This window comes from Choloepus didactylus, chromosome 4 (genome assembly GCF_015220235.1).
Source record: "Choloepus didactylus isolate mChoDid1 chromosome 4, mChoDid1.pri, whole genome shotgun sequence".
In the NCBI taxonomy this organism is placed as follows: Eukaryota; Metazoa; Chordata; class Mammalia; order Pilosa; family Megalonychidae; genus Choloepus; species Choloepus didactylus.
In genome coordinates this window covers 3932280-3942714 of record NC_051310.1, presented here as the reverse complement: position 1 = coordinate 3942714, position 10435 = coordinate 3932280, and positions in this window count along the sequence as shown.

Genomic DNA, 10435 nt, shown 5'->3' with positions numbered 1-10435 from the left:
TCTCTTCTCCTTCTGGGACACCCATGACACGTACATTCACATGCTTCATGTTGTCATTCAGTTCCCTGAAATGATGCTCATATTTTTCCATTCTTTTCTCTATCTGTTCTTTTGCATGTAGGATTTCAGGTGTCTTGTTCTCCAGTTCCTGAGTGTTTTCTTCTGCCTCTTGAGATCTGCTATTGTATGCCTCCATTGTGTTTTTCATCTTTTGTGTTGTGCCTTTCATCTCCATAGATTCTGCCAGTAGTTTTTCAAACTTACGATTTCTACCTTATGTTCACGCAGTGTTTTCTTTATATCCTTCATCTCTTTTGCCATATCTTCCCTGAACTCGTTGACTTGGTTTTTGATATGATTTAGCATATTTCTTTGAAAATCTTTAATTGATTGTTTCATTAAAGTGAAACAATATCTCAACTCTGTATTAATTGAGGTGTGAGTTTGTTCCTTGACTGGGCCATATCTTCATTTTTCCTAATGTAATTTGTAGTTTTTGTTGTCTAGGCATCTGGTTTCCTTGGTTACCCCAATCAGATTTTCCCAGACCTGACCGGGTTCAGGTCTGAGCAGGGGTGTGTCTTAGAAATTGACAGACTTTCCTGTGAGGCCTCTTGCTGCTGTGCTTTTCCTAACCTGCCCAGCAGGTGGCTCCTGTCAGTCTGTCACTCCTGACTGGTGTAAGGAGGTGTGGCCCCTTTAGTTCTCAACTTACTTTGTTTCTGTTTTGACTGTTTTACCCCAGGGAAAACAGGTCTGAGTTCTGAAAGGTGGGCTGGCAGTAGAGCTGGGCCCCGCCTCCCTCCTATTAAGGAAGATAAACCCCCTAGGGAGTTATCTTCTGCATTTGAATCGCTCCTTTGTCTCCCTAATTCTGTAACTCCACCCCTGTCTGGGTCAGAGCATTGTGAACTGAAAATGGCCACTCAGGTTGAAAAAGAGAAAAAGGGAAAGAAAGCCCCCTTTCAGAACCAGTCCATGGCCCCATGGCCCCCAGTTTTGCCCTTCAGTCAGATAGAGCACCCGGTCCTCTGGGCTCCCTCTCCCAGGGCACTGGTGTCCTCCAGCTCCCCAAGGTCAGTCTCTAAAAGTCTCTGTATTTTTCCCTTTTTTAAAATTAATTTTTCTTCCATCAGCTCCACCTCCTCTCCACTGGGAGTGACCTCAGGGTACTTTGCTGCTTGTTAGGGTTTTGTGTTTGTACCTTGTGTTCAGCAGTCCAATTTTGTTAATTAAAATGTATTGGTTGGCAGGTGAACTCACTGCCCTCCCCTCTATGTGGGACCTGACTCCCAGGGGAGTAAATCTCCCTGTCAATGCAGGATATGACTCCCAGGGATAAATCTGGACCCAGCATCATGGGATTGAGAACCTCTTCTTGACCAAAAGGGGGATGCAAAATGAAACAAAATAAAGTTTATTGGCTGAGATTCCAAACGGAGTCGAGAGGTCACTCTGATGTGCATTCTTATGCACTATATAGATAACACTTTTTAGAATTTAATGTATTGGAATAGCTAGAAGTAAATACCTGAAACTACCAAACTCCCACCCAGTAGCCTTGACTCTTGAAGACGATTGTATGACAATGTAGCTTACAATGGGTGACAGTGTGATTGTGAAAACCTTGTGGATCGCACTCCCTTTATCCAGTGTGTGGATGGATGAGTAGAAAAATGGGGACAAAACCTAAATGAAAAATAGGATGGGATGGTGGAGGATGATTTGGGTGTTCTTTTTTTACTTTTATTTTTTATTTTTATTCTTATTCTTTCTGGTGTAAGGAAAATGTTCAAAAATAGATCAGGGTGATGAATGCACAACTGTATGATGGTACTGCGAACAGCTGATTGTACACCATGGATAACTGTATGGTATGTGAATATATCTCAATAAAATAGAATTTAATTTTTTAAAAAAGAGGGAGAGGTAGGGTGTATGGGATGTTTGGGGTCTTCTCTTTTTCTTTTTATTTCACTTTCTGGAGTAATGCAAATGTTCTAAAAATAATCATGTTGATGAATACACGAATATGTGATGATACTGTGAACTATTGATTGTATACTTGGGAAGGATTGTATGGTGTGTGATTATATCTCAATAAAATTACATTAAAAAACAAGAAAAAAAGAAAAAAAACTAAAACTATAGTGCTGTAACTGATGACATTTTTGGAAATTTCCTATATAACTACTTGTTAAGTCAGCTTTGAAAGATATTACCTTTTTGCATGTATGTTATATTTCACAATAAGGAAATAACTGAAACTGTGGAACTGTAACTCATAGCTTTCTTTGAAATTTGCCCTCTAACTACTTGTTGAATTGCACTTGGAGAGTTATCACTTCTATGTGTATATGTTATATTCCACAATAAAAAATAAAATAAAATAAATCTTATCTCCCTGAACAACAACAACAAAAAAAACCAGTTGGAGCTGGGCTGAGCTATATTCACTTGCTCCAAGAATGCTGCTTTCTCCCACAGTGAGGTCCTGCACTCAGTCTGCTGTGGGGAGAGGGGACACCGGTGCGTTTCTGCAGTTTTTACCTACAGATTTTTGCTGCGATCTCAACCATTTCACCCAATCCGGGTTGGTGTATGATGAGTGGACAATCACGGTTGTCCCCCGGCAGTTGTTCCAGATTATTTACTAGTGGTTCCTGGTTGTTTATTAGTTGTTCCAGGGGACTAACTGAATCCACACCTCTCTATGCCACCATCTTGCCCCTCTCCTCAATATACTTTTAATTGCATTAAAAAGTAAATTAAAAGATTGTTCCCTTCCAAAAAAAAGTGAGGGAGAGTTTAAAATTTTCACAGACAAACAAATGCTGAGAGAATTTGTTGACAAGAGACTTGCCCTACAAGAAATACTAAAGGAAGTTCTGTCGACTGAAGAAAAGACAGGAGAGAAATGTCTGGAGAGGGGCACAGAATTGAAGAGTATTAGTAAGGGTAACTTAAATGATAAAAAGAGAGAGAGGTAATAAATAGATCTGAAAAATAAAAACCAAAGGATAAGATGGTTGGTTCAAGTACTGCCCTTACAGTAATAACTTTGAATGTGAACAGACTAAACTCCAAAATTAAAAGATACAGACTGGCAGAATGGATTAAAAAGTATGATCTAGTGATATGCTGTTTACAAGACACTCATCATAGACCCAAGACGAATATGTTGAAAATGAAAGGATGGAAAAAATATTCCACAAAAGCTATAACCTAAAGAAAGCAGTGGTAGCTATACTAATATCAGACAAAGTAGACTTTAATTGCAAAGATGTCATAAGAGACAAGGAAAGACACTATATATTAATAAAAGGGACAATTCACCAATAAGAAATAACAAGCATAAATGTTTATTCACCCAATCAAGGTGCACCAAAGTTCATGAGAAAAACATTGGGTAAACTGAAGGGAGCAATAGATGTTGCTACAATAATAGTGGGAGATTTCAATACACCACTGTCTTCTATATAGAGAGCAACCAGACAGATGATCAATAAGGAAACAGAAAACTAAACGATGTAATAAATGAATTAGACCTAACAGACATACGTAGATCATTGAACCCCAGAATACAAGGATATACATTCTTCTCTATTACCCATGGAACATTCTCCAGGATAAATCATATGCTGGGGCACAAAACAGGTCTCCAATAAATTTTAAAAGATTGAAGTTATTCAAGGCACTTTCTCTAATCATAACAGAATGAAGCTTGAAATCAATAACCACCAAATAACCATAAATTTCAAAAATATAACACACTCAAAGGTTAAACAACACACTCAAAGAAGAACTTGCAAGATGTGATGGTTAGGTTCATGTGTCAACTTGACCAGGTGATGGTGTTCAGGTGTCTGGTCAAGCAAGCACTGGCCTAACCATTACTGCAAGGACATTTGTGGCTGGTTAATAAACCAGAAGGCTGGTTTATTAAATCATCAGTCAATTGCCTGCAGCTGTGACTGATGACATCCATGAAGGGCATGTCTTCCACAACGAGAGAATGCAATCAACTGGATTTAATCCAATCAGCTGAAGACTTTTAAGTGAGACAGACACAGGACCTTCACTTCTTCTTCAGCTAACCAGCAAAGCATTTCCTGAGGAGATCATTGGAGTTGCCAGTTCACTGCCTGAGGAGATCATCAAACACCTTCATTGGAGTTGCCAGTTCACTGCCTGAGGAGTTCATGAAACATTTTCATTGGAGTTGCCAGTTTACTGACTGCCCTATGGAATTTGGAATCATGCATCCCTACAGTTGTGTGAGACACTTCTATAAAATCTTTTATTTAGATATCTCTTGTTGATTCTGTTTCCCTAGAGAACCCTAACTAATACACAAGAGAAATCGATAAATATTTGGAGACAAAAGAAAATGGGAATACAACATATCAAAACCTATGGGATGCAGTGAAGGAGGTGCTGAGAGGGAAAGTTTATAGCCCTAAATGCACACATTAAAAAGGAAGAAAGAGCTAAACTCAATGACCTAACTGAACAACTGAAGAAGCTAGAGAAGGAAAAGCAAACTAACCTGAAAGCAAGTAGAAGAAAAGAAATAATGACAATTAAAGCAGAAATAAATGAACTGGAGGGAAAAAACAATAGAGAGAATTCATATAACAAAAGTTGGTTCTTTGAGAAGATCAACAAGATTGACAAACCCTTAGCTAGACTGACAAGTCAAAAAGAAATGAGAGGGGCCATTACCATGGATCCTAAAGAAATAAAAGAAAATCATAAGAGTATACTATGAACAGCTGTACACCAACAAAATAGAAAACTCAGAAGAAATGGACAATTTCCTAGAAATACATGAACAACCTATACTGACTCAAGAAGACATAGAAGACTTCATCAAACCAATCACAAGTAAAGAGATTCAATCAGTTATCAATAAGCTTCCCACAAGGAGTAGCAACAAACAAGATAAGATTTAACAAAGGTCTATGAAAACTGAAACTTTATATAAATATATATATTTTTAAGATGCTGAGGTGTTGGAGTAGTTGGAAGGAGGTAAATGATATGGTGGAACTATAACCTATAACATTCTTTGAAATTCGCTCTATAGCTACTCATTGAATTGTGCTTTGAAAGTCTTCACCTTTCCATACATATCCTATATTTCATAATAAGGAAAGAACTGAAACTGCGGAACTGTAATGCATAACAATTTTTGAAATTACCTATATAACTGCTTGTTGAGCTGTACATCAGAGTTAACACCTCTCTGTATGAATGTTATATTTTACAATAATGGAAATAGCTGAAGTTGTGGAACTGTGACCCATGACAATCTTTGAAATTTGCTCTCTAAGTACTTGTTAAATCATACTTTGAAGGTTATCACTGTTATGTATATATGTTAAAGTTCACAATTAAAAATGGCATTTAAAAAAAAAAAAAAAGCTTCCTACAAATAAAAGCCCAGGGCCAGATGGCCTCACAGGGGAATTTTACCAATATGCCAAAAAGAATTAACACCATTCTTGCTCAAACTCTTCCAAAAAATTGAAGAAAAAGGAATACTACCTAAGGCATTTTATGAAGCTAACATTACTTTAATACCAAAACCAGATAAATATTCTAAAGAAGGGAAAACCACAGGCCAATCTCCCTAATGAATATAGATGTAAAAATTCTCAACAAAACACCTTGAAGTTGAATCCAAAGGAACATTAAAAGAATCATACACCATGGCTAAGTGGGGTTCATTCCAGGCATGAGAAAATCAACCAATGTAATACAGCACATTAACAAATCGAAAGGGAAAAATCACATGATCATCTCGATTGATGTTGAAAAAGCATTCAACAAATTCAGCATCCTTTTCTGGAAAAAAAAAACACACAGTTCAAAAGGTAGGAATTGAAGGAAACTTCTATAATATGATAAAAGGCATATATGAAAAACCCACACCCAGCATCATACTCAATGATGAGAGACTAAAAGCCTTCCCCCTAAGATCAGGAACAAGACAAGAATGCCTACTGTCACAACTATTATTCAATATGGTGCTAGAAGTTCTAGCTAGAGCAACTGGGCAAGAAAAAGAAATAAAAGGCACCCAAATCAGAAAGGAAGAAATAAAGCTTTCATTATTTGCAGATGACATGATCCTATATTTGGAAAATTCTGAGAAATCTATGACAAAGCTACTTGAGCTAATAAAAAATATAGCAAAGGGGTGGGATACAAGACTAATGCACAAAAATCAGTAATGTTTCTATACACTGGTAATGACCTAACTGAAGAGGCAATTAAGAAAAATTTCCAATCACAGTAGCAATGAAAAGAATCAAATATCTAGGAATGAACGTAACCAAGAATGTAAAGGACCTCTACATAGAAAACTACAAAAGAAGACCTAAATAGGTGGAAGATATCTGTCTTCATGGATAGGAAGGCTAAATGTCATTAAGATGTCAATCTACCCAAATTGATCAACAGATTCAGTGCAATACCAATCAAAATTCCAACAACCTACTTTGCAGACTTGGAAAAGCTAGTTAACAAATTTATTTGGAAGGGAAATGGGCTTCAAATTGCCAAAAACATCCTAAAAAAGAAGAAAGAAGGGGGAGGACTTAGACTTCCTGACTTTGAAGCCTACTATAAAACCACAATGATCAAAACAGCATGGTATTGACACAAAGATAGACATATTAATCAATGGAAACAAATTGAGAGTTCAGAAATAGATCCCCAGATCTATGGTCAATTGATTTTTGATAACATCCAAAAATCCACTGAAATGGGACAGAATTGTCTCTTCAAAACATAGGGCTGGAGAACTGGATATCCATATCCAATGCAAAGAAAAAGGACCCCTACTTCACACCCTATACAAAAATTAAATCAAGGACCGGAATATAACAGCCAGTACCTGAAGAAATATTACATTACATTACACCCTCTGGGGAGTAACATAAAATTCAAAATAAATAAATTGAAAGATAAAAGTGCTGGAGAAGATGTAGAGAGAGAGGTATATGTATTCAGTGTTGGTAGGAAACTAGAATGGTGCAGCCCTTCTGGGGGGTAAAGTAGAACAAAATATAGGGAAACATCTTCAAGACCTACTAATATGAGGTAGCTTCCTATACTTACACCCAAAGCACAAGCAATGAAAGAAAAAATAGATAAATGGGAACTCCTCAAATTGAAAGCTTCTATGCCTCAAAGGACGTTGCCAGAAAGGTGAAGGGCAGCCAACTCAATAGGAGACAAATTTGGAAACCATATATCTGATAAGGGTTTGATATCCAGGATACATATACAAATCCTACAACTCAACAACAAAAAAACAAACAACCCAATTATAAAATGGGCAAAAGATAGGAAAAGACATTTTTCCAAAGAGGAAATACAAATGGGTAAAAAGCACATGAAGGTTCTGGAAGATGATGGCATAGAGAGGAGTGGAAGCTAGTTAGTCCCTCTGGAACAACTAATAAACAACAAGAAACAACTAGGAAATAATCTGGAATAACTGCAGGAGGACAAACGTGACCATTCACTAATCAAAATCAACCTGAATTGGTAGGAATGCCTGAGATGGCAGCATAAAATCTGTAAGTAAAAACTGCATATCCAAGCCAGGAGCTCCCTTCCCCCATGGCCTGAACTGCAAAGCCTCATGGTGCTAGAGAGCAGCACTCTCTGAGCAAGTGCATATAGCTCAGCTGAGCTCCAACTGGGGTTTTAATTAACAAATCGTGGGCTGCTCACTACAAGCTATGAATCCCCAAAAAACAGACAGAGGCTTTTGGTGATGACTGACCTTGGAGAGCCGGAGGATGGCTGTGGATTGGCCCTGAAGGGGGCTTTCTGTCCCTGTTTTGGGTCAGTGGAGAAAGCCTCAACCATTTTCAGGTCCCAGAGCTCTGACCCAGACAAGGGTGGAGACAACACAGGCAGAGAGTCTATTCAAATGCTAATGACATCTTCCTAGGGGGTCATCTTCCCTAAGAGAAAAGGGGAGGGGTCCAGCTCTCCTACCTGCCTTCCATTCAGAACCAGACCACAGAGCCTGAGGGAAAATAGCCACTGGCCACACCTCCTTACACCAGTCTGGAATTACAGGCTGACAGGTACCACCTGCTAGGTGGAAAACACAGTGACTTGAGGCCTCACAGAATGTACCAATCTTCTAAGACACCCTCAGGGAAACCAGATACTATTGCCTCCTTCCAAGACCTGAGCCTATTCTGGTCTGGGAAAACCTGATTGGGGTAACCAAGGAAACCAGATGCCTAGACAACAGAAAACTACAACCCACACTAAGAAAAACAAAGTTATGGCCCAGTCAAAGAAACAAACTTACACTTTAACTGAGATACAGGAATTTAAACAACTAATACTAAATCAATTTTAAAAGTTTAGGGAAGATATGGCTAAAGAGATGAAGCATATAATGAAAACACTGGGCATACATAAGGCAGAAAAAAACAACTGGCAGAATCTATGGAAATGAAAGGCACAACACAAGAGATGAAAGACACAATGGAGACATAAAGCAGCACATCTCAAGAGGCAGAAGAAAACACTCAGGAACTGGAGAAGAAGACACGTTAAAGCCTACACACAAAAGAACAGATAGAGAAAAGAATGGAAAAATATGAGCAATGTCTCTGGGAACTTAAGGACAAAACAAAAAACAGGAATGTACGTATCTTTGGTGTCCCAGAAGGAGACGAGAAGGGAAAAGGAGCAGAAGCAATAATAGAGGAAATAATCAATGACAAATTCCCATCTCTTATGAAGACATAAAATTACAGATCCAAGAAGTGCAGCATACCCCAAACAGAATAGATCTGAATAGGCCTACAGCAAGATACTTAATAATCAGATTATCAAACATCAAAGATAAAGAGAGAATCCTGAAAGCAGCAAGAGAAAAGAGATCCATCACATATAAAGGAAGTTTGATAAGACTATGTGAGGATTTCTCAATAGAAACCATGGAGGCAAGAAGGAAGTGGTGTGATACATTTAAGATACTGAAAGAGAAAAACCACCAACCAAGAATCCTATATCTGGCAAACTGTCTTTCAAATATGAAGGAGAGCTTAAAATATTCTTTGAAAAACAGACAATGAGAGATTTTGTGAATGAGATACTTGCTCTACAGGAAACACTAAAGGGAGCACTACATACCAAAAGGAAAAAAGAGGAGTGAGAGGTTTGGAACACAATTTTGGGAGATAGTAGCACAGCAATGTGGGTACACTGAACAAAGATGACTGTGAATATGGTTGAAGAAGGAAGGTTAGGAGCATGTGGGTAACCAGAAGGAAAGAGGAAAGATAAATACTGCGACTGTATGACTCAGTGAAACCTAGGGTGCTCAACGATTGTGATGAAAGGTACAAATATGTTTTCACATGAGGTAGAACAAATGAATGTCAACATTGCAAGGTGTTAAAAATAGGGTGAGATGGGGGAAAATACAATCAATGCAAACTAGCAACTATAATTAACAGAAACATTGTATCATGCTTCCTTTAATGTAACAAAGGCAATATACCAAAGCTAAATGCATATGGGGGGGACATGGGGGAAGGGTATGGGACTCCTGGCATTGGTGATGTTGTCTGACTCTTTATTCCACTTTAGTTTAATGCTACCTTTTCTTTTGTTGCTTCCTAGCTGTCATTTTTTTTTTCTCTCTTTCTTTTTTCTTTCTCTTTTGTCTCTCTAACTTCTTTGACTCTTTCTCCTTCTTTGTGGAAGAAATGGAGATGTCCTTATATAGATAGTAGAGATGGTGGTGAACACATAAATACATGACTATACAGGGAACCATCAATTGTTTACTTAGGACAGAATCTATGGTGTGTGAACAAAACCATCTTAAAAAAAATGGGTTGATGAAGAAAATTTGGGGCACTATATTTAGTGAAATAAGACGGACACATAAGGACAAATATCGCAGGGTCTCACTACATGAACTAATTATAATATGTTAACTCATAGACATGAAATATAAGTTGCCAGGATATAGAGTGAGACTCAAGAATGGGGAGTGGTTGCTCATTATGAGCAGAATGTTCAACTAGGGTGAACTTAAACATTTGGAAATGGACAAAGTTGATGGTAGCACATTGTGAGAATAACTAACAGTGCTGAATGGTGTGTGAATGTGGTGCAAAGGGTAAGCTCAGAGACATGTATGTCACCAGAAGGAATCTTGGAAGTTAAAATATGGGAATGTATAAAACAGTGAATCTAGTGGTGGACAATGTCCGTGATTAACTACACGAATATTAGAAATCTCTCTCTTTAACTAGAACAAATATGACACTATAGCCAGAAGGTAATAACAGAGGGGCATATAGGAAAAAATATATACCTATTGCAAACTATATACTACAGTTAATAGTATTTTAACATTCTTTCATCAACAGTAACAAAT